At 40.7% G+C, this 25333-nt stretch overlaps 1 long non-coding RNA gene across 1 annotated transcript in view; it reads left to right on the forward strand.

Moving 5' to 3' along the window:
* The first annotated feature begins 1898 nt into the window (after positions 1-1898).
* LOC309827234 overlaps positions 1899-25333 on the forward strand; it is a 28686-nt gene continuing 5251 nt past the window's right edge. The window contains exons 1-2 of the long non-coding RNA XR_014297195.1: positions 1899-1956; positions 10726-10807. This is a non-coding gene — a long non-coding RNA (uncharacterized lncRNA). The remainder of the gene's footprint in view (positions 1957-10725; positions 10808-25333) is intronic.

Consider the following 25333-nt stretch of genomic DNA (forward strand, 5'->3'; position numbering starts at 1 on the left):
AGTCCTGTCTGCAGAGGTGCTACTCAAATGTATCTTGAACTTTGTGCCGTTTCTCTTTTAGTATCTTAAGATTTATTTTGGCTATGGGAGCCTAGGAAACAGTAAAGTTACGGAAGTGAGTTAGACAGTGCCCATCTAATTATTGACCCCCCCAGGGGCAGGACACATCAGGGAGGATGGAGCCCATTCAGGAAAGCCATATGGTCTGCCTGGCAAAATGATCCCTGTTTTGGCGATGGATGCAGCAGGTTCTAACGGTCCAAAGCCGTCATTCATTCATGAAAATATCTCTTGAGTGTCCGCTGTTGTGGAACATGCTAATAAAATGAGCACAGTATTCACCTTTATGGAGCATCTTACAGTCTAGTGAGAGACATAAACGTAAATTAAATAATCACATAAATGTGTAATTATAAACGGTAGTAAGTGCTACAACGGAGAAGATCAAGATGCTATGGGAGCTTAAGATAAGGGAATGTCCTAGTCTGGGGTCCTGTGACATATGAGCTAGGAGCTGCAGATGACTAGGCACGTATGTGCTTTGTGGGGAAGGTGCAGAGTATGTGCATTAGTTTCTAGCCAGAGGAAACAAGGTGTGCAAAATCTCTGAAGTGTTGAGGGATCTGTGCATTTAAGAGAGTAAAAGGAGACCAGTGTGGCTGAAATGTGAGGGAGATAGGAAGAGTGTGCACGGAGGAGGCTGGAGGGGTGAGCTGGGCCAGACCAAGGCTTGAGAGTCAACTCTCGGGTATTTATCATCAGACCCATGCAGAGCATTAAAGGAGTCGAAGTAGGGCTGAGCCATGACCTGTTTTCTATTTTTAAATGTTTACTCTGGACACTTTGTGGATAATAGATTGGAAGGGAGGAAGCGGAAGCTGGGAAAATAGCAAGAAGTGTTTCGTGTTTGTCCAGGAAAAGAATGATAGCAGCTTGGACTAAGATGGTGGTAGTGGAGGAGATAGGAGAACACTTGTCTGGAGAGAGAATATTGGAGGCCACTGGCATCTGGACTGTGATTGCTCTGACATGCTCACCCAACCATCTGCTGTTAATTTGGCTTGATCTGCCTGTATGGTACCCACACCTGGGATTTCAGGAAGTATTTATTGACCAAAGAAATGTGAGTATGTTGGTCAAGCTGGATGGAGCAAGTGTCCAGGCTGTCTGATGACATATTTTTCATGGGAAATGAATCCATAGGCTTTGTGGCTTATCCGTCAATCTTTTATGAGCTTTGTTAACGTGAATCAGTATTGATAAACATGATCATTTTTTGGCACCTTAGTGAGATAGACTTTTGGAGCCAGCAGAGGGAGGGACAGAACCTGGACAGTTGTGAGTTCCCCGAGGTAAATGTCCCCTGGTGGAGACTCTCTGAACTGCTCCCTTTCCTAAGCAACACCCTCTTTTTTGATGGATGCTTTTCCATTATCATTTTTAAGTAAATCTGTAATATCAGTAGCTATATTCACCAATTGTTTCTATCTTTAGAACAAATTATTTCACCCAGTGGGGAAGGGTGCTACCACCTAAAAAAGAATTTCAGAGGGAACGTAGTTTGGAAAGGCATATTAAATGTAGAATGATTCAGAGTCAAGGAGAATCTTACCCTACATTGTTTCCCTATGCATCTATCTTTCTATTATTATGCCATGTTGATTTCTTTTGAAATCATAAAATATTTGTTTTTCAAATCTCCTTTTATCGATACATGTAATGATATTGTCTTAATGGTTTTATTTAGGAACTCAGTAAAGTTAGGCAGTTGAAATAATTCACTAAAGTTTAACGAAACCCTCTTGGTACTCTCAAGTCTGGAAGATATCAAACAATGATATAAAACATTATGTGTGCATTTGTGACCACTCACTAACAATATTTTCCTCATCTTTTGCAGGAGAAAATGGAAAAAACGGAGGTACTTTTAATGGAACAGAATAAACCACTGAACAGGTAACTACATTATCAGGGGTTGTGTACACAATAATTAGAGTTAATATTTGTGAAGTCCTTAGAAGGTTACCTGGCACGCAGTAAATAACTACATAAGTGTTTGCTACTATTAAGTTCCTTTAGCTGTACCTGAGCCTAAACTAAACCAGTCATACATCCAAAAACTACCCAACAAAAACAAACCATTTGCCCCTAAAGCAAGTGTGAACATCACATGGTCTCTGTGTGACCTGTTACAGTGGCCTGAGAAACTTAATTTCTTAATCTTTGAGCACTCTAAGTAGTTGAATACCCATTCACTTTTGGTTTTGAGCACTCAATTCGTGATGATCTTGTGTCAGATCAGTTTGTTTTTTGAAACAAAACAAGCTTCTTTACAGTTCTTGAGGAGCTTATCATTTGTGGAGATGGCTTACGTTTACAGGTAGCCACTGAAATGGCTTGTGGATAGTTAGTAAAGATGGAGAGCATGGCATTAAGAACAGAACTCACATTTTCTGATGATGCCGAGATTACTTGGAGTAAGAAGTTTCAAACTATTGACCCTGCCCAGGCACTGCCTTCACATCACAAAACTGTCGGTGTTATTAAGACCTACTGACACATTCAGCAAACATTGATAAGGGGCCTGTTACGTGCCTAGTGCTGTGCTTGGCCTTGAGATTGCAAAGTTGAACATGTCACCTTTCTCCTCACCCACCCTGTGCCGGTTCCTGCCTTCTTTACCTCGCTGTGGGGGAGACTGGGGTCTCCTGGCCAGAGTGATGCTCTAGATCCCACCTTCCCTCCCACCTTCAGCTCTTCTGTCTCCCCCGGCTCCACTCCCTCCACTCTTTATTCAGGGTGGGGAGAAAAACTCTGGGAGTGGAGGCCCCGCAGTCTGGTTTGGTAGTGTTAGACGTTTCTCTAGAAGGCTTGCTTTCCCTGGACTTCTGTGTCATAGTTCACATAGTTCATTTTAAATATTCTGTGGTTTTGTGTTTTGCCATGCTTCCCCTCTGGCATTTGGGGATATTATTATCTTTGGAAGTTACTTTTCTATTCAGAAGTGTGACATTATTAACTTGAGGGAGGCGGGCACTAGTGGTGTGCTCAATGTGTCAGTGGTTCTCATACCTTTTTTTTTTTTTTTTAATTTTAATTTTCGGTACGCGGGCCTCTCACTGTTGCAGCCTCTCCTGTTGCGGAGCGCAGGCCCAGCGGCCATGGCTCATGGGCCCAGCCGCTCCGCGGCATGTGGGATCTTCCCGGACCAGGGCACGAACCCGTGTCCCCTGCATCGGCAGGCGGACTCTCAACCACTGCGCCACCAGGGAAGCCCTCTCATACCTTTTTATTGGAACCCACAGGAAGAAATACGTGTCACGTTAGGACCCAGTGCACGCACTTGCACACGTGGATGTATGGTTTCCCGATACATCTTCACTATATGTGAGTGTGATAGAATTTTCTAGTCTATTGTATTCTCTATCACTTTTTCTTTTTCTCTTTTTTCTCTCTTCATTTAAACGTTCCTCATAACCTACCAAATGGGTTTCGTAACCTACTAGTCAGTAGTGCTTTGACAGACTTGCTGTATTTTTGTGCTATGGTAGGGGCACCCGCTTTCTTGCCTTTCTGTCCACATTCTGTGGTAAGGTGTGTGTATCTTTTATCCCTAAACACCCCGCCCCCCAATTCGCCTTAACTTAGTTCTTTATGTGTGAAACTCTCTCCTCGTTTGTAATTTAGCTTATGTTTCTGTTTTGTCACATACCATTCACTCCTCAACTTTCTTTGTTTGAACTTTGACATTCCTCTCCTGACCAATAGACAAGAATTACTATTTCAAATGAAATAGATACCTCTGTGCTATTCGATCTTGCATATTAAATATAATTTTTAAAAAGTAACACCTGTATTTTTCATTAATTTCAGTGTTTACTAAACTTTCATAGTGTTCAGGAAAGCGTGTATATTGGAATGCATTGAAGTTACCCACTTTAATCACTTAATCTCCTTAAGCATTTTTAGGATTTCTGGCTCAGCATCTCATAAACTGAAATGCGTTCATGCTATATCACTCAGTCAGGGAGCTGATATGCAACGAGGGAAAAGAATTTCATGGTAAAACTTGATTCCTTACCTTCATGTGTTCTTTCTTAATGGGACTATATAAAATGATAGTTTAGTAGAGCACCCAACAAGCCAGGATCTATTCAAAACTTTTGGAAATGATAATTTACTCTTCCAAGATAGTTAAGAACTTCATTTTAAATGTTGTAGGTTTGCGGCTTGATTTGTTAGATGAGAGATACATTTGGTTCTAGTTTTAAGGCTAGTGCTGGAAAATCAAGAAGCTAAAATCTATTGCTTAATCTGTTTTGAACCCTTATCACAATATCGTGGTGACTTCTGTGCAGTGCTAGCAAAATTCTCACTGATTTCAGAGACAAGTTTATTTATAAAGGAATCATAATTATATACATCTAAGATTACTCAGTATGTAGAATAAATTTTAATGGTTATAATGTGCAGAATGGTTCTTTTAACCTAAGATAAACCAGTATTCACCTGTCTTTGAAGATTATTTCTAGGGTTTATAGGCAGTAAATGAAACAGAATATCCCAGTTTGCTGAGTTAAAAGATCTCATTTGAGTAGTCATAGAAGTTTCTAAATATTTTGTTATTGAAGCCAAGCCAAAGTTCTTTTGGTTCTCTGAGTATGTTCTCATTTCAGTCATGATTAATGAGGCCTTTCCATATAATCATAAATACAGCATATTTGCCAAAATTTAGCCAAATTATTATATTGTATTATTTTATATTATTATAATATTACTTAGCCAAGTAGTATAGGTGAACACATTCCTATACTTTACAATGATTTTAAATGCCATATAGCACAATTTGGATTGCTTTGTTTTGCCCTATCTAGGGTTTGAAAGTATTGTGAGAAGAGAATAAAGCAGACTTTGACAGCTAGTAGATGTTAAGGTATATGTACCAAAATCCTTTGAAAAAAATCATTTTCTAGGATTTCATTTTGATTTCCCTTTCTTCTTTTTTTTTTTTAACTTTCTAAGGCAATTTTTTTTTTTTTTTTTTATGCGGTACGCGGGCCTCTCACTGTTGTGGCCTCTCCTGTTGCGGAGCACAGGCTCCGGACGCGCAGGCTCAGTGGCCATGGCTCACGGGCCCAGCCGCTCTGCGGCATGTGGGATCTTCCCAGACCGGGGCACGAACCCGTGTCCCCTGCATCGGCAGGTGGACTCTCAACCACTGCGCCACCAGGGAAGCCCTCTGTGGGGCTAACAGAGCTAATATGGGGCTAAATAGAGCATGCAAACAATAAAATTTTCTGATGTTTTCTTCTTAGTCTTAATTAATTAAGGTACACTAACTTCTTCCTGGATGACTGTTCCTCAGATATATTCTTCCTTCTTTTACTCACTAATTTCTTTGAAGATTGATTGAAGATTGATTGAATCGGTGCAGTATTCTACAGCCATGTGCATTTATATCATTTGGGCTAGGACACAATTAATGCATCATCTCTGCATGGAAGAGGACCTAGGAAGGTGCAGGTGATGCAGTGGTACCTTTCTGGCAGTCATATCGTCTCCAGGCAGTTGAAGGCCAGTCCTAAGAAGATGCCAGAGGGGCTGGACTGGTAGGTGATCCAGAGCCCTCTCTAAATTGAGGAAAAATAGAAGGGAATATGCATAGAGATAATGGAAGATCCTATCTCAGAAGAACTGAGTAAGCAGCTCATATATAAATAAACCATGAGGACAAATCCTTCCAGCCTCTCCCAAGATGGCAGTCAGTGCTCTGTAGTTCCCTCATCACATCCCCATCGCCACCGAGACTGCGTCAACCTCGGTCTTGTGTTTACCATTAGAGGGGGTTATTTTCATTCCTTTCCATTCTCTGTCCTCTTGCCTTTTGAGACACCTACTACATGTTCTCTTACCTCCCCGATGATTTCTTCCAAGTAACCTTATAAGCGATCCTAAAACTTTGGTGTGAGCCCTGGGTCTTCCCTTTGTCCTGTTCCGTTCCTGACCAGTGAGCTCACGGCATTAGCACAGCATAGGCAGGGGCAGGTGCTAGAAGGTAGTGAAAGAGAGAGTTCAAATAAATACTTCAAAACTACTTCACTTGAATCCCTACTTTTTGAAAAAAATTAAGAAACCATAAAAGGCCTTTAACTAGGAAAAAACTTTTTGTTAAGAATGAATTCTAGTCTGTTTCCTAGCCTACTCTTGTTTAGTCCTAGTGCACAGTACATGCCTGGAAATCAGTAGAAAAACACCAGAATGTGTATTTGTTAGTCCCTTTAACCAGCAGCTTTGAGAGTATACAGAAGCAGGAGTTGATCCTTGCCCCCTGCCTGTCTCCGTTCGTAGGCGTTTGTGCTGCCCCCCGCCCTGCCCTGCGCCCCCATTTCAGAAGGTAAATCACGTTACCATCGGACAAGGTTTTACTGGCTTCAGAGAATGGCACAGCTGAAAAGGATATTATTGATGGTTCAGGGGGACAAATTATGGCAGAAATCTGAACAGTATTTGGGAACATAAACTACCGTGAGTTTGATAACCCCCAAACAAGAACAACATGTATTTTTTTAGAAGTATTTATTTCATACTTGTCCAGTTTTTTGGGCCGTTTTCCTTTATTCATTTTCTGTGAGGGGAAACTGAAGTGAAAATGGAAATTATTTTTATCCCCTTTATTAAGGCACCTAGATTGATTGTGAAAAGCAGGAGAAGTCGTGTCAGGTAGCCAAGCACTTGTTTTAAAAGCATGAATAAAAGAAAAAGACAGTAAACAGCAAGATATGACATAGTGTGTTATGGGTTGCTAGTTTTGAACTTCAGTCCTTCATAGCACTAGAGCCTAAGTATTTATGTTGTCAAGAAATAAAGTAAGTGTGGACTTCCCTGGCGGTCCAGTGGTTAAGATGCTGTGCTCCCAGTGTAGGGGGCACCGGTTCAGTCCCTGGACGGGGAACTAAGATCCCACATGCCATATGGTGTGGCCAAATAAAAAAAAAAACCAACAAAAATAAAGTAAGTGAAATGCTAGGTTCATTCTAAGTGCTAAAGGCGTGCAGCTGATATTGTTGACACATACAGAGATACTCGGTGCTCTCAGGACATTCTTTTAGTCGTGTTTCCTGTAGTTCAGGATGGGTTTGTTTTGATCTATCCTATTTTTTTGTGATAATTTGTATGGCAAAGAAAACAGGTTAATTGCCTTTATTATTTCCTACGTGCTAAGCATTGGGTGATGAGTGTGAGGGGAGATACTGCCACCATCCCAGTTTTACAGAATGTGTTTGATGACAGAAGGTTCTAGTCAGTTCCCAGCAGAGACCATAGTCTCATCAGAACCAAATGGTAGCTGGCTTTAAGTAATGTTGCAGCAATATTTAAAGGCTTAAAAAGCTTCTTTACATTGTTGATTAGCTGTGATAGCCACACAAGGAAAATACTCATTAAAAGAGGGGGTTTTCACAGAGTAAAAAAGAAACTCAGATTTTCCTAAGTTTGTAGCATTACTTTCATATTCTTGAGGTTAAAGATTTTTAAGTTAATATTTGCAGTTTACAATCTATTGTTTAGTCCTCAGGGATAGAATGGTGTAATATAAGAAAATTGAAAGTAATATTCCCTTTTTAAATGTATATATATAATCAACATGTTTCATGTATTTTCTGAATATTTGCTATTTTCAGTTGTACATGATACATCTTGTGATTTCAGTAGGAAGTGGACCTTTTAGGCAGACAGATTCTGAAGGATTTCCATATTGGGGGTATGTTATGTCCACGTCAATAATTGGAAGAAAATAAATCCAATACGTCTGATTGGAGAGGCAAATAAATATATATGTAAAATCAATTTTCAGTTTACCACCTTAATGGAAGGGAACATTAGCATGGCTAATGAAAAGTTTTCAGCAGCCAACTCAGCCAGCGTTTTGTGTAACAAGGAAATAAAGGCTTACTTCTCCTTAAAAAAAAAAAAAGTTTTCTTTTCACAGTAACTTCTTGTTTAGTTTTGCTTTGGGTTCTTTGCTTTCTGGAACGCACAGCAGACAGCAGTGGATTTGAAAGTGGCTCAACATGTATTTGTAAAATAGAGGAATATCCCTATAATCTAAAATAAGTTGTAAATATTGTGAAAAGTTTAAATTAATACACAATTAAATTATGGATTTTATTACATTTCCATTGTAGATTCAAATTCATTTGCCTATTCTTAAAACTATAAATGTCCAGGGTAAAACAGGTTAATTAACACTTGAATCTATCTTAACAAGCCCTCCTGTCTCCCATCCCCCACTATTCCTATCTTTTTAAAGGTGAAATTAGTATAGAATGAAGATCAAAGATATTTGAAGGGGAGAATAAGTCACAGAATAATTTAAATGTAACCATTTGAATTTGGAATAGGAAGGAAGGCTAGAAGTCATTTAACCTTTTCAATTTACAGACAAGGAAACTGAGTTTCTGAGAGCTGATAGGACTGCACAAAGCCACAGAATTATTAAAGGGCAGAACTAATACTGACAGGTAGATAGCACTTCTTCCACCGGGACTTTTAATGATTTTTTTCAGCTTTATTGAGGTATAATTGACAGATGATATTATAAAATGTTTAAAATGTACAACATCATGATTGATGAACATATACCTTGTGAAAGGATCCCCTTCACTTGAATAATTTTCAGAAATTAATAGTAAACCGCAGTCTTTTTTGTCTTTGCTTTTTGTTTTTTAACACACTACTTGGAAAGTGTGTGTCTTAGGAGAAGGTAGTGGAAAGCAAAGCCCACTCATACCATGGGTACTGTTTTTTCCACTCTGCTCGATTGGGGGCAGCCTGATGGGTACAGATAGGAAAGGAAGAGAGGGGCCTAATCGTCACTTCAATGACAATGAAGGTTTTATGCGATAATTTTTAAACCTGGAACCACCTGCTTTTCTAGAAATAGTTGCTCCCTGAGAAGTTCCATGTCTTTCTCAGCTACTTGTGCCCCTGTCCAACCCAGAAAACACCACCCCCTAATTCCTGCATTCTAGGGAGGTCTCTGGCAGATCCCCTCCTGTTGAGAATATTGTTACCTGTATGATTGTTTACCGGTAGAAAGGCAGGTTTAGTGTTGTCAGTTAACTTGCTGTGTTAGTGCGCTGAGCTTGCTGAGACTACAGATTTAGGTTGGACTTCTTTCCCCCCGCCCCGTAAATAATTTTGCTTCCCAATTTAGAAAAGTCGAATTCTTAGAACCAGGTACTACTATCATTTGCATGGGACCAAATGAATGCTCTTGGTTCCAAGTACAGTTAATGAGACAGGGTAAATGGGGCAGGAAAATGAGCATCATCACCAAAAAAAAAAAAAAAAAAAAAAAAATCCCCATGTGTAACACCACTAGTCAAAAGTGTCATGTTTGTAGAGTGCAGACCTTACCACTCTTTTATCCAAAAGTGTATCTTTCTTAGAAGCTGACTGACTAGATTGGTATATACTTGACTCATCCTTTTTATTTAAACTACAGCAAATGTACCCTCTGACCCATGTGAAAAGTATTGGTTTTAGACACAATACCTGGTAGAAGTAAACAGTTTAATCCGACCTGGAAAAGAAGTAACCTAAATATACCTAAAATTAACCTAAAAATTGTGATAGTGGTAAATAGTAAAATCATATTTCCAGCTTCTGGTATTACATTGACACTGGCATATACACAGTCATTATTCAGTTAGAAATTTTATTTTGACAGCACTCTACCTCATATGTGTTTTTCAAAAGGGTGTTAAGCCACTGCCTTACTTTTGACAGACTCCTTAGAGAATGTCTATGTAGCAAAGTGTGGTGAATCGTCACAGTACACTGAAGCCTCAGAGTTTGTCTTAGTTATCTGAGTATTTCACTGCATTTTGAAAGAATCCTGAATTATTCTAATAATTTAATCCTCCACATCACAATGTACAGTGCTTCATTATGCATTAATTTTTTTATAACTTCTTTACGTTTGAAAGATAATGATGTTTGTTTTGTCACAACATGCTTTCATGAGAGGTTTCAAATTGTGTGGCCAGGTGTAGTTGTCAGACAGAGACCTAAACGTTGTTTCGCTTTTGTTCCAGAATTCATTTGCACTGGCTGTTTTAATTCAGATTAAATGCGAGGAGGAATAGTACTGCCTTCTCCTGTCAATATGTGGAAGCATATAGTGTTTACTCAGCATTTAAACGGTGCTGTTTTGGGTTCTGAGGTAGCTGAGGAAGGGTAACCATGCTACCAGGAATTATGTTGATTTTTACTTATTTTATTATCTGTTTAGGCCCTACCTATAGGGCTTAGTATATAACCGGAAGATAAGGGTGGGTAGACGGGAGGAAAAGAAGTCTTTAGTACATCATCCTTTCATATTTTTCTGAAACACGATGGTTCACTTGCCACAGTGTGTATTACACCTGCAGTTTCTTTGGATCTTATTTGAAAACCAGTGAGGGGAGTAACACAAGTGGGTGCAAAGAAAGAGGTACCCCCACGAGCTCTGTATCACCCAGACTGGCGGTGCTCACGGCAGCTACAGGATTCACTGGTTCGTGGAGATAAGACACGGAAGATGTGTCAGAAATGTTTGGCTAATAGAAAAGTTTAAGTGCCAGCACCTGAGAATGAATTCTTTTTCGCTTTTAAATAAATGAGAGTTAGATTCATTACAGAAACGTAGGGACCTACTCACTTGCATTCTTACATGTTTTCTAGGGAAGGAAGAAAGGATGGAGTTTGAACTGATTTGCCGGGAATCATGTTCAGAATGGATCCAGGATATTGAGGTGTAAAAGAGGTGAGCTGCCTGCCTCTGGCCTAGACTGTGGCTTGTACTTTAATAGCAGGAGGAATGAGGACCGACAGCAAAGCCTGGGCCGTAGTGTTAACGGCATAAGTTTGCCCCTGGGCTCCCGTTTCCCCAGTGCCACAGTTGGACTCTCAATTAGGGATGATTGTGCTCTTAACTGTTAGGGATTCTGTTCATTAAGAGTGAGGAGTCTGGATCCAGACTTCTTGGGCTCAGATACTGGCTTCGCCTCTTAGGCAACTGACTTAATTTCTCAGATTCTTCATTTGTAAAAAAAAAAAAAACAGGGATACTATTAGTATTTACCTTTCTGGGGTTATTAAGAGGATCAGATGAGTTAATGATAGAACACTATCAGGCACACAATAAGCGCTGGGTATGTGTTAGCTGTTGTTACAATATGTGACCCTATTTAATTTTTACAATTTCATCCTCTCTCCATAACCCTTATGTAGGGAGAGTAGACACTTAACTGGGTGAATGAGTGAGTAATGACTTGCCTGGTATCTTTAGAATTATTGATTGGTAACGTAAATGCATTTTGTAAACTAACTTGGTTAGTTTTCAACATAAGGCCGTGTAGGCACCGCACTGATTAAATTACATCCAAGCATGATCCTCCCACCTCATCTCAACCATGGTGCTTTATCTTCTTTCTAATAAACCATTTTCTTTCCTGGAACTCACGAAAAGGATTGTGTTTTACATCATGAGGAAGTACACACAACACACGTACATGAAGCAGTTAACTTTATGAAACAATAGTTACACTAAGTTGAGTGAGCTCTTGTTTTCTGTTTTATTCTCTTGTTTCATTTTTGTAAAAGTGTTGCTTGCAATGCATTGAAATTATTTCACAACCCACTAATGAATTACCCTACAGTTTGAAGAACACTGCATTAAACCTGTTTGACTCTTGTCTAGAACCAAAGTGGGGATACCTTTGATTATAACCAATACTCCCTTCCTTTTCATTCTCTTTCCTAACTTCCCCTGAGAGTGGAGTTGGGCTTCACCAGCTTTAAACAACCCCCCGCCCCCCCCATATGTTTAAATGCCACCAACCTATTTAGCAAGGGCAAAGTTTGTATTGTCATTTAAAAGGACTTTAAGTATTACTGTATTTCAGATTCACTTTCAGCACATTTGTAATATTAAAAATACATAGAGCTCATATCACTATAAGATAGGATCCAATAATCATTTTCAGGAAGGTGTTTAAGGTTAGGTGTGACAAGAGTAACAGACTTTTCAGATTGTGATACCTAACTTCTCTGCCCCACTCCTCCCCAGTTAAATAAGGCATTAAGAACATCACGCAGAAAGGTAACTTTATTGGTAGAACAGAGAGCTCTTGAGAGCTGTTGGCGTCCTGAGCTGTCCGTAGTCTCCAGTGTGTTCCGTCTTCAGCCAGCACCGATGGTTGGTTACTTACTGTTTAGAGCTGCTCATGCCCTGTGACCATGAAGCTGAACATACGCCACTGCCCCTGCTGAGCCCTGATTCTCTGTTCTCACCAACTGAGCCACCAGCCAGACCAAACAACTGTTGGTACTTCTTTGAAAGATTGACAGCCAGATTCGGACCAAGGTTACCACACAAGGCCTTACACGTGACCAACTGCACGTTGCCTTTGGTCAGCCTCCCACACCCCTGCTCCACAGAGCAGCCAAGTTGTCCTGGCTCAGGTGCTGTGTCTAATCCAGCACCTTTTCCATCGAACTTGGTGAAAGTCTGAATATTACATTCTCTTCTTTTCCTGCCCACCCCCCTTTAGGTCGTCGTCTTTGTTATTAAATCCATACATCTTTATCATATTTCAAGTAAATCTCTAAGATTTTTTTCTTTCTTCCCTCTGTTTGATTTTGGAGAGCCCCCAGTGGTGCTAGTCATAGCTGATACGTCAGGAGTAGGGATATAATCATTATCAAGAGGAAAGAGCGTAGTATATTTGGAGGTAGAGTAAAGCATAATAGTCAGTGTCATTAACTTTCAGATCTCTTAAGTGTCTTAGTCTGGTTCATCCTCTTCTGATTATACCTTCTTACACACTTGCATAGAGAAATAAACATCATTCTTAGTTTATTTTATTCCTCATGTAATTGTTAGTATTGCAGCACAGTTGCAGTATACATCTTATTTCAGATGTGTGTGTGTGTGTATATATATATGTATACATATATTTATATAGTATCATATTACAGATACATTGTGAGTGAAATAAGTTTCTGTGGAATGACCTCTGGGTACTAACTTTCATTAGCAGCATCAATCCTAAGGGAAAAGTGGCACCAGTTCTAACCCACCAACGTTAAGTACATTTTGGGTATGTAACCAGGTCTTACTTAATGTCTTTATTTCTCTTAGCCATGCTTCTGTTCATGGAAAAAGGTTGCCTGTCTTAAAATCACCTAAGTACTACTAGAGTAGTATGAGTAGAGTAACTTCCATAATTATTTTCAATAACAACTTAAAATGGAAATCATAGGAAAATTTAGAGTATTCTGAAAATAGGAATATGTTTAAGCATGGATTTTGAAATGACAAATCACTTTTATCACTTCTGTGTATGTAAGTGTTTATGACACTCTCTTGTACATAAAAGTTTACTACTTTCAAACACTGCGTTTATTCTGAGGGACAGTTGAATGAAGAACATTGGGGCCTTTCCCCAGTTCAAGTTGGTGGTCCCAGGTGACTCAGGACAGCCCCTTCACTTTGGCCTCTTTCTCACATGTACACTTGAAATGTGATGGCTTTGGCTGATGAAACACATTATCTTTTTGAAGACTTGGAAACAGCAGTCAGAAAATGTTTAAAAAGAAAAGGCTAGTACACTTTCCTATTAGTAGAACTTTTAAAGTTTTGGGTCTTCATGAAGGCATTTCAATCTTTGTTCTCTCTGCCGACCTGGTATTATACCTTTCAAAATAACGGTTACCAAACAACCCTTCAAATTCATTATTCATTACTAATCTCAGGGTAATATTTTTCTTTTGCTTGAGTTTTAGTATATAGTCTGAAACTTACTGTACTGTAGGTAGCAAGCTAAAAGCCACTGGTGAAAGTGAAATCATGGCAAGGGGTCTTGTACATCATGAATATGTTCTCATTCATTGAAGATGCATTATCTTGACACAATTTTGTGTTTATAAAATGACCTTGAACTTGCAGATATGCTAAGAGTATTGTTGACAAAGAGATACCGGTAGAGATTGTAATCTCTCTGTTTGGGTCCACACAAGCCAAATACGCAACAGAATTCCTAAGCTTAATGTAGTGAATAAGCAGCATTTGGACTTAGGGCTTTTAACAATTTTGATATATGCCCAACTTTGAGACATAAAGGCATCCATAGAACAAAATAATAAAGTATACATTTTTAAAAATCATCGAGGTCTGAGAAAAGATAAAACAGAGCCCTTGGGGTTTGGCATTGTTGCCACGGTAGCCACGCTGAGGGGTGAGATGAGTCAGCAGGCCCAGATCAGCAGGGCTTTGCATCCTCTAGCCCACCACATCAACCGAGGATGCTCTGCTTTCATCTGGTGCCTCTGTTGGGCTTTCACCTAAGATTTCATTTGGGGGAGGGCTTCCAGTGCTAATGTACAGTTTGAGAACCGGTGCTCTGACAGATGCAGGTTTTACCTATTAGGCAAAATAGTTGGAACGCCAAATACACTAGACCAACTCATGGTAAAATTAAAGATAGCAGGTCGGCTTCCTTATAGCCCTGTCTGTTGTTAGGATGGCAGAGTGTGTAGTCATCCTGAGACGCAGCGGGGGGGCACTTGGAAAAGCTTGTTCGTAAGCACACTGTTTAAGTTGGGCTCCCCTCATCCAGAAAGTTTCCTTAGAAACGTTATGCACGTTGGAGGAACAGGTAAACCCTTTTTATTTAGTGAAACATAATTGTTATACTCGCTGGTGATGTTCAAATCACATTTCTCTATGCACGTTGTAATGATGGTGCTTCCCCACCGCCACCGCCACCCTGCCGCCCGGCACTTTGGACTGAAGTGAACTGACTGCTTAAAGTGGAGCACAGCTTGATGGAAAAGGACTATGAGTTTTCTGCAAGTTCACACAGTCTTGTGGTGGATAAAGAAGGAACCGAGAACAAGACATATGGACAGACGATATCATTTTAAGTGCCTTTCTGACAATGTTGCTCAGTTTCCTTTTTAAAAATCCTTTATGTTCAGAGGGTAATGGGGGTGGAGGTGGGCATACAGGGCCAACGTGAAGTCTGACGTAGAGAATGCGTTGCCGGTGGGTCCCCTTGCGAAGCAGGCTTTTTTGTTTTTGTTTCGGTGAGACTTCTGTGGCAAGGAAAACGGTCTGTAACGTTCTTGATGTGGTGCCTGGAAAATCGTGAGCAGTCAGTAAACATTAGTGTCCTCTCTCCTCATCTTCCTCCTCTTGTTTTCAGCAGCGTGTTTTATTCTGGTAACATCTTTTCATGTAACGTTCACCTTCAACATCAAGTACTGTGTTCTTCAGCTGCCACAGCTTGAGCTTTTGTCTCTCAGGTAGAGAGGTGGTGGGGAGGAGAGGCCAGGTGAACCCAGGCAGGCTCTCCTCTCCCCTGGAGTGAAAGCCTCAGGACTGAGGTGGCTTTAGCGCCCTTATCGCTCCTGATTTCAGCAGGAGTCAAAGACAAAATAACTGAATGAAAGGGAAGATGGCAGCAGCTGTAATCAACTGTTCAGTTCCACTGACAGGAAAAAATCATCTTCCAACTTTAAAGGATTTAAAAATAACCTGGAATGCTTCTTAACATGCAGATCCCTGGGCTCTACCCCAGAGTTCTGAGTCAACTTTAGGTCATTCTGATGCACGTGGTCCAAGAGCTGCGTGTTGAAAACCCCTAATTCTAAGATCAGTTACACCACTGCTCCATTCTTCGTTGATCATCAGTGTAGCATAAAGACTAAATTTCTTTTGAGAATTTTTACCACTTCTTGGTAATTCTGAGCCCCAAAACCATGGCTTAGAATTCTTGGCTTAAAAATATGTGGACCGTGCCTATACTTACGTGTAACTCTTAGGCAGCTGCATAACACAGAAAACTTTGGCAGTGGCATGAGATTTATTTTTAAATTGCAGCGTCGACATAATTCTTTCTTCATCGACTTTGCCTGATGAGGGAGTCCTATCTCACTGTGGTTTGTTCTCCCGGTGGTTTCCGTAGGGTTAGGGAGAATGCTACAGAAAAAAACGAACCCTGTCTAGTTTTGACTCACTCAAACGTGGTGTGTCTTTCGTCTTTCTGAGTTGGGATATGAGAGGCATGCCCCAAAGGTGGCAAATCAGACTTCCACACTCGTTGCCTTCACTTAGCCAATAGCTTGCTCAGAACGTGTATATTACGATGTGCAGATTCACTAATCGGCGATTTCGGACTCCAGCAGGAAACAGCCTTGAGTCTTGGGAGACTTCTGGGCTTTGCGCTTGGCACTGACTCCTCCACAGAAGCAAGGGGTGCATCTGGCTGTTAGAAGAATTAATGGGCATCCAGGTAAGGGTAGATTGGAGAAATCGTTCCTTGTTTTCCTTCGGGTGGATTTGAGATTTTAGAAAAATTAGTCCTCTGAGAAGAGCTCAGAACTGTTTGTCTTAAGTTTTTCCCTCTGAGTTGCTTTTTGGGGTTACCCTGTATGTCATCATTCCCTTTGATGTGAAATCCACCCTCTTCAAAATGTAGTTTCATTTTCAAATCTTTTAAGCATAGGATTCCATTTCTCTTTCTGTGCATGAAATTTTTAAATAATATTTAATTAATATTAAAATAAAATAACTCTAGTTGCTAAGATGCTAACGTAGGTTACTAGTTCGTAACTTAAGTCTCATGTTTTTTTAGGGAGTATGCTTTAAAAGTTGGGCGGGGAAAATCGGTGTTTGCATATGATTTATGAAACAATGATGCTGCAAATGTGTCAGACTCTTCCCTATGTTAAAGGCCAAATTTTGAGGCATACTGCTTAATCTGTTCTGAGGAAGGAGCCGTGAGACCTCTCCCCCTGCCACTCCCCCACGTTTACTCCTGGTGGGACCAGCTCCAGTTCTCTCCTCACGCAGGGGGTTCCAACTGTGGATGTTCAGTGCAGTGGCATTTTTCTTGAAGAAGTGACTAAGCCTTCTTAGATGAATTTTCTCTTTGAGAGGTGGTAGAATTGCATCAGAAAGGCATTTACAGTAAATGGCTCCCTCCCCCCTTCCTGTAATGACCACATATGAAAGAATGCATTAATTCTTGTTTTGAGGAAATGAAAGTGGTAGAGTTCTATGGAAAACTCCCTGTTCATCATTAATTAACTAGATTTGAAAGTTAAAAATTGTAAAGCCAGAATCACTTCGTGCTATCTAAATAAATGTCACAGAGGTAACAGCTTTTCATTCCATATTCTATATGAAGTAACTAGTTATCCTGAATTCAAAAAGAGGAAATAGTGTTGAATATGGCTATAGTTAATGGCATAAACCTAAACGAATTTCTTCATAGTCATTTTCCTTATTAAATTAATATTTTTCTTAGGTATGTTACTGATTTTGTTCTTTAGGATTCGATTCTCTGTGCTGGAAGGAAAACTCCCATAGGTTATCAGCCAGGGGTTCTCATGGCAACAGTGCTGCCCCCTAGAGGACATAGTATAAATTTGGTACGTTGTTTGGTTCCGCAGTGAAGGACCTTGAATCAGAGATTTTAAATGTCCCACAGTGGAAAAGACAGAAAGAACTGCCCTGTATCCCACATGAGTTTCAACTATCCTGTCGGATATTCATGCAGTGAAAATTAGTTTATAATTATCCGATCTTAGACCTAAATTCATTTTACATAAAAGCACAAGATAACCTTGGCATACTTTAAATACACACAGGATATACTCATTTTCATTCACCTGTACCTCTCCTCTTTTGTTTTCCTGTACTTTTAATATGGAAAGCTTCTGATCTGACTTCTATTAATCCAGGTATTCTTTATAAGTAAGTGATAAGCATCTACTTCATTACATAGTTAATGGGACCTGAAAGTTATGTACATATTGAAATATGTCATGTTTTTATTATAAATTGTTTTGCTTTTAGGCTCTCCTTTACGTTACATTTAAGGTATTATATTGATGTTTTAAAAATATGTGTATACCAGGTAATGTTTACCAATGAATTTCATTTTAGAATAGCAAATATAAATAGGGCATTACAGAATTTTTTGGTTATAAAAAGAAAGCTTTGGGACTAGTGGGGTTTTGAACCAGTGATTCAGTTCCTCTCTGTAGTTCCAGGAAGGACAGTATGCAGATCACCCAGATGGGAGGGATGTTTATCTTCTATGTGAAGATCTCCAGGGAAGATTTCACATGTACTACATTAATATGTTTTAGTATCTTGAGGTCTTCACGTTAAGCTAGTTCTTATTAATACTTTCCAGGAGTCTTTATTAGGTCCCTCTAAAAACACCACCTTTGGTTTCTCCCTTCCTGTAGGAAAGGACAGACAAGTATGGAGAGAAGCTTACAGGTCATCTTGCAAACGAGCAGAGGAGTTAAAAACAGACTCAGATTTCTTTGAACAAGGGGGCTTTGTGTCACTGTCTTCTTCCCAGGAACATGTTCTGCATGTGCCATTTTAGACTTCTGACTGTGTGCTGTAAATATAGTGCATCTTAGGTAAGGTATGGTCTGTGACACACGATTATATCGTCAGAGTCACAGCTGTGAGGTCAGGGTACCCAGGCACATGCATGCAGCGCTCACTGATACTTCTTGTTTGGGGCCACATTTTTAATTCTGTAGACCTTTTTCTTGGATTGCTATTTCTTGTGCATTTTTTGGTTGTTGTTATTCTTATGTGGATGTAATTATCGCTTCTCAAATTTTTTTAGGGACACTAATAAAAGTTGTTTTGAGGGTTCTTGACGAAATACCTTCACTCTTTTGAATTTTCTGTTTCTTCCAGGGCCTTTTTGTTGTGTATCTTGGTATTCCACTTTCACATGGCAGGCTTTCTTTAATTGTATGTTTATGCTTAACTCTTCACTCGTATAGAGATGAGGTGGCCTTAAGGCTGCCAGGGCTCCTTATGTTGGGTGCATCTTGCGTCCCTCTGGTGGCACAGAGCCAGCCCTCGTGTGGAGAGTGACTCAGTATCAGAGTGAAGAGGGCTTGACTTTGGGGTTTTCAGAACCACACTAGCTGTTTAGTTCTCACTAGACATTGTGTTTAATTTCTTTTGAGACTCATTTCCCTTTTTTAATTTTTAGTTTTTGCCTGGGTGGGGGGCTATAAGGTTTGTTGTTTCTCATAAAGATAGGAATTAGGCACGGAAGTAACAGTTGTTGATCCTTAGACTTTTCAGTTAATCTTCTCCTTTCTACCCTTTTTGTCATCTCTGGCCCATACGGTCCTTGCTTTTCCTGAGTCTAGAGCCGCTTTGAGGTTTCACTGGGTTATTGCCTTAGCAGCAGCAGGCGTCTCAGAGAACCTCTGGGGCTGTGAGCTGCCTCTGCTCAGCTTCATCCGTCAGGACTTCATCATTTTATGGCTTCCAGATGGTGGTTGAAACCTCTCAGGCCCATGATAGTCTTTTAACTGTGGTGGGTATGTATACTTTTTTTTTTTATAACTGTAATGGGATCTTTCTTGTGCCCTGACCACCATTTTGAAACGGTAACTTAGTTCGGGCTTCTGGAACGAAGTACCATAGACTGGGTGGCTTATAAACAACGGAAATTTATTCCTCACAGTTCGGGAGGCTGGTTTATAGAAAGCTGTCTTCTCGTTGTGTCCTCACATGGTAGAAGGGGCAGGAGAGCTCTCTGGGGTCTCTTTTATAAGAGCGCCGATCCCATTCATGAAGGCTTCACCTTCGTGACTTAATCACCTCACCAGAGCCCCACCTCCTAAAGGCATCATATTAAGATTTCAACGTGTGAATTTGGGGGGAAAACAAACATTCAGTCCATAACAAATGAGAAGTCCTTTCATTTGTTGATTTGTCAGAAGCACATCTGAAGAATTAAGTCAGAAATGCATTTAGCCAGGAAAACGTTTAAATGAGAGCGTGATGACTGCAGTGGGTATTGGGGTTTGGAAAAACTAACCCTCAAAATAACTTGGCTGGGAGGGATAAATTGGGAGATTGGAATTGACATACATACACTACTATATGTAAAATAGATAACTAATAAGGACCTACTGTGTAGCACAGGGAACTCTATTCAATACTCTGTAATGACCTACATGGGAGAAGAATCTAAAAAGAGTGGATATATTATATGTGTAACTGATTCACTTTGCTGTACGGCAGAAACTAACGCAGCATTGCAAATCAACTGTACTCCAATAAAAATTTTTAAAAAGTAACTTGGCTGGGAAGAAACAGTGAGCTGACATTATTACACAAAGACATGCTTTCCAGCTCTGGAGGCTACAGTCATTCCTCACAGAACACCCCAAGACACTCTTCTAGCTTTATTGCTAGAAGAAACGATGCATCTTGTGAAACATGCAACTTAGTCATTAAAAAAAAATATATATATATATATAGAAGTAGTGGTAGTTGTTCCTGATCTTTAATACAAGTATAAATGTGCATATGCTTACTTTTTAATTTCTTGTCTGCCCTTAGACATAGGAATTTTGGAAAGAGTCTCCTGTTCCTTCATTCCTATAACTTTTATTCCTTAGCAGATAGACCCTCATACTTCTCCCTCTTCTTGTAAGAAGCATCTCATATTCTCCCTTTCCATTTCCTTTGTGAAAAAAAGCTCCAAATTCTTATTGATCGCCCCTTTCTCGTATTTGTCCCATAGTTCCTGAAAATGCCTAGTAGATACCATGAAGATGGGAAAAATCAGATATTAACTAATTAGTGCTTTAACTTCTCTCACACAAGGGGTATCCATTTGTATCTCAGAAGAAACTCTGAACTGATGTTTCCAGTCTTACCGTTCCCTCATTTTACTCGGAAAAAGCAGCTGTTTCCCTGTGACGAATCCCTAGAGATCTTCCCCAGAGGTCCCCAGAGTTAGGGCCAGTTGCTCCCATGTGATTGAACCTAACACAGAATCTTCTCGCTCTATCCTGATCTCTAGTACAATACTGGAAGCCCCAAATCTTTCTTGAGAATTTGCAAAGTAGTACTGTTGCATATTAATTATCCTTTGTGTAACGGCTTAGACGTAATTGAGGATAGTAAAGATCCTCTGGTATCTGACCTCTGTATTCTGTAAGTTGTTTACCAGTTTAGAGCCTCTGGACTGTTCTAGATCAAAGAGCAGGCCCTGTGAGGCCATGCCCTAGAAACAGATGTGGAGAGTGCTGAAATGTCCTGAGCTCCGAGGATGCAAGCTCCCAGAAAGCGCTTGTAATTTATTTCTGGTATTGGCCAGAACAAACATCATCAGCTTGTTCCACGTGCCCTTCTGTCCATATCCACTTGGAAGGTGTTGAGTGCGGCTTGTCAGTAGTCTACTGAAAAATGATGGGCCTAAAAGGACACTATGACTGAGAATTTAGAGCACCGTCACACTGGTTCTGGGACCTGTCATATCAGTTGACTGCTACGTTGGATGAGAGAAAAATCAGCAAGTTTTATCTTTTCCTCTGGAGGAAATACCTTGTATGGATGGTCCCAAAGAAATGAGATGACCAAGGTGCAATGCTGGTGGCGTTAAGTACACTCACGTAACCCAATGCTGGTTAACACATAGAACATTTCTTCACCTAGGTTTTCTCATGCCCCATCCAATCAGCCTCCACCCCCACTGGCAAACACTTTCTGATTTATATCACTGTTTTTTCCTGTTCTTGAACTTCATCTAAATGGGATCACAGAGCATGCACTTTTTCGTGTCTGGCTTCCTTCACACAAAAGTTTCATGTTGTTGTGTGTACCCTAGTTCATTCTTCCTTTATTGCTGGGTAGTGTTCTGTTGTATGAATGGACCCAATTCTTTGATCCATTCTCCTGGTGATGGACATTTGGATTGTTTTCACCTTTTTGGCTGTTATGAACATTAAGCCACTATGAACAAGTCCTCTCTCTCTCAGTCTCATTCCTTTTTGGATTTAGACTTAGTTGATGGACCAGACAGTAGATCTGTGTTTACGTTTATAAGAAACTTCCAAACAATTTTCCAAATAATTATACCATTTTATACTCCAACCAGCAGTGGATGAGTGTTCCAGATGCTCCAGTTCGTTCTTAACAATTGTTTATTGTCGGTTTTTCTAATTTTAGCCATTCTCCTGGATGGCAAGTGGTATCTCTTTGTGACTTTTCATGTGCATTTCCTTGATGACTAACATGTTCTTATTGGCCACTTGTATACCTTCATTCAATCTTTTACCCATTTTTATTTTTCTTGTGGCCATTTTAAAATTGGATGATGGGGACTTCCCTGGTGGCACAGTGGTTAAGAATCCGCCTGCCAATGCAGGGGACACGGGTTCGAGCCCTGGTCCTGGAAGATCCCACATGCCACAGAGCAGCTAAGCCCGTGCACCACAACTACTGAGCCTGTGCTCTGGAGCCCACGTGCCACAACTACTGAAGCCCGCACGCCTAGAGCCCTTGCTCCACAGCAAGAGAAGCCACCGCAGTGAGAAGCCCGTGCACTGCAATGAAGAGTAGCCCACGCGCAGCAACGAAGACCCAACACAGCCAATAAATAAATAAATAAATTTCTAAAAATTGGATGATGATGATGATGATGATGATTGCATGGCATGCAGGATCCTAGTTCCCCAACCAGGGAATCGAACTCGTGCCCCCTGCAGTGGGAGCTCAGAATCTTAACCACTGGACCCCCAGGGAAGTCCTTATTATTATTGATAGGAAGGAGGGTTTTTTTTCCTATGTATACTCTGAATAAAATTATTTTGTCAGAAACTTGTAATGCAGATATAGTCTCCCAGTCTGTATCATTTTCTTAAAAATGTCTTTTGATGAGCAGAAGGTTTTAATTTTGAAGTAACTTAATTAATCAAATTTCCTCATATATTATCAGTACTTTTTGTTTCCTAAGTAATCTGCCTCTTCAAGATTGTAAAGATATCCTTCTGTGTTTTCCTTTAGAAGCCTTATAGTTTTAGCTTTTGTACTCTGGTCTATGATCCATCTCAGATTAATTTTTGTGTATTGGGTAGGGTAGAGGTTAAGTAAGGCTCATTCTTTTGCATATGTTTCTTCAGTTGTTCCAGCATGATTTGTTGACAAGACTTCCTCATTGAATTGCTTTGGCACCTGTATTGATAATTGGTTATCCATATATGTGTGAGTCTATTTCAAAGGAACCCTAAAGAATGTTTGTGCAGACCACATGTGGCATGCACTTAAGTGTATGAAGTAACAGTTCACACTGGTCAACCTTAATATAAGCCTCAAGTGACTGGCAGTCTTGAACTTACATCTCATGGAACATTTGCGTCAAAGGTCACTAACAGAAACTTTGCAGGGGCCATTTCGGGGGCCATTTTTTGTTTGCTTTATAAAGCTAACCCAGCTGAGGCCTCTAGAAGTTCCAGCATTCCCACACTGAAGGTCAGGTTCTTATCTGCGCAGAAGTATACCATCAAATCTGTGCGATCCAGCCTGAGCCTGCAGGCAGCTTCAAAGAGAACAAAATATTTGAACTTCAGTTTTCTTATTTGAAAACTTGGATATGCGTGGATTCAAAATGACTGATTTTGGAACTCATAATAATTAAGTGTGGGTCAGACAAAAAAATAACGACTCTTAAGAAAATTCTTCATTAACGTAAAGAAACTTGTGACGAAAAAATTGTTTTGCTGGTTTGTGCATATCGTACACAAAAAGTAGATCTGCTGACTTTAAATAAGTCTTGACTACGAGTAGAATCTCTGCTTGGAAAGGTTTTCATGAACAGTTTTATCTAGCGTTTTTACTTGAATATGGTTAAAAACCATCTTCTTTTCAGAGAGTCCTTGATTTGAAAACCGAAGGATGAATAGAGTAGGAAACACACCGCACTATTCCATTAGAGGGGTAGAATCAATGTTGCTTATCTCTTTTTGACACCCTGAATTTTCGAGTGTTAGAATTCGTGTTTTCATGGTATGGCAGCGCCGGAAAGTGGTTGAGCGCAGGACTCTGACGCTGGACGGCCTGGGTTGGAACACCAGCTCTGCGGGTCCCCATCGGCGAAGGAGTCAGCCCCTCTGTGCTTCTCCCTAAAACCGGCAGAATCAGAGCGCCTTCCTCAAGTTCAAGGAAGGCAGGAGGCTCAGAGCTGTGCCTGAGTCATAGTGAGCACCATGGGGACTGTTGGCCGGTAGTAACATTATATTACTTTTATAATAAAGGTGCACAAGAAAAGGAAATCTTTTTAAAAAGAAGAAACTAAAAAGCAAAAGTACATTACTTTCCTAGGGTCCAGATATCTCACTGTTTGTAGCACACTCCCCAGTCGATTGAACTGGTCGGGTTTTACTGTTCATTTCAGTTCTCCCCCGCAAAGGATGCTGAATGAAAGGTTTTTCTTTTGAGCTTCGTGGGAGGTGTACGCCCTGGAAATACAAGAGGTGCTTCATACTAATTACTAGAATTCCTTTTGTTGCTACAAAGAGACTTTACAGGGAGAGATATTCTTTGAGTCCGCATCTTCCTCTCCTCCTACTTGGCTCTGAGCTCAAGTAAAACACAACAGTTGCTCACTTGAAATACCACCTCCCCTAGCCTGTGTTTGGACTTGTACCGCTGTGCTCAGTTCCTGGCCCCTGTTTTTGCTTTCTCTAGCAATTTCCTGGCCAGAGCAAGAACTAGAGCCGAGTCTGGGAGAAGCGACTGTGACAGGACTGTTTTCCCACCCGTGCTTCCCCGCACGACTCTGGAAGGAGGGGTGTGTCCGACCCTCCCTGTAACCCGTGTGCCCATTTAGCAGGGTTGGAGATGCCCGAAAGCAAAATCCAGCTCAGACCAAACACGAAGGTTGCTAATGCGCTGTTAATGGTGTTGAAATACGACGTTTCGGTTACACATCCAGACCGAGTTTGACTGTAGACTGAAGCGTGAGCTTTCCACACATTGTCACAGGAAGGCCATCATACGCCTTGGAAGCATCTGTCTTCGTTTTACTGTACGTGGTTAAGGCCTGAGGAAGACTGATGTTACTACAGTTGACTTACCCGACCCTACTGTACTGCAAGGTGGGCTTCTCACGAGGTCCACCCGGTGTTGTCGGGGTTTTGTTTATGTTCCCAGTGTTGTTTGGTAAATGCCGCAGAGGCGCAGAGCGGTGGCATGTGGCTGTCATGATGTGATGTCCGGAGGTCACTTTCTGCTGAGCGTGGCTGCTCCCTGCCGCCCCAGGCCCCTGTCATCTCTCGGCAGCCCTCTCCCTGGAGCTCGTTCTCACTCCTCGGTCTCTGTAGCTCTCCCAGCCTCCCGGGCATAGAGAAAACAGACACCAGAAGGTGAGCTCACTCAGGTTCTGGCCCCAGTCGACACTTCCTCTGCACCCGCCTTGCTTTCCCTGCCTCCTGCTCCACT

The sequence above is a fragment of the Grampus griseus genome, assembly GCF_964374135.1.
Source record: "Grampus griseus genome assembly, chromosome: 9".
NCBI lineage: Eukaryota > Metazoa > Chordata > Mammalia > Artiodactyla > Delphinidae > Grampus > Grampus griseus.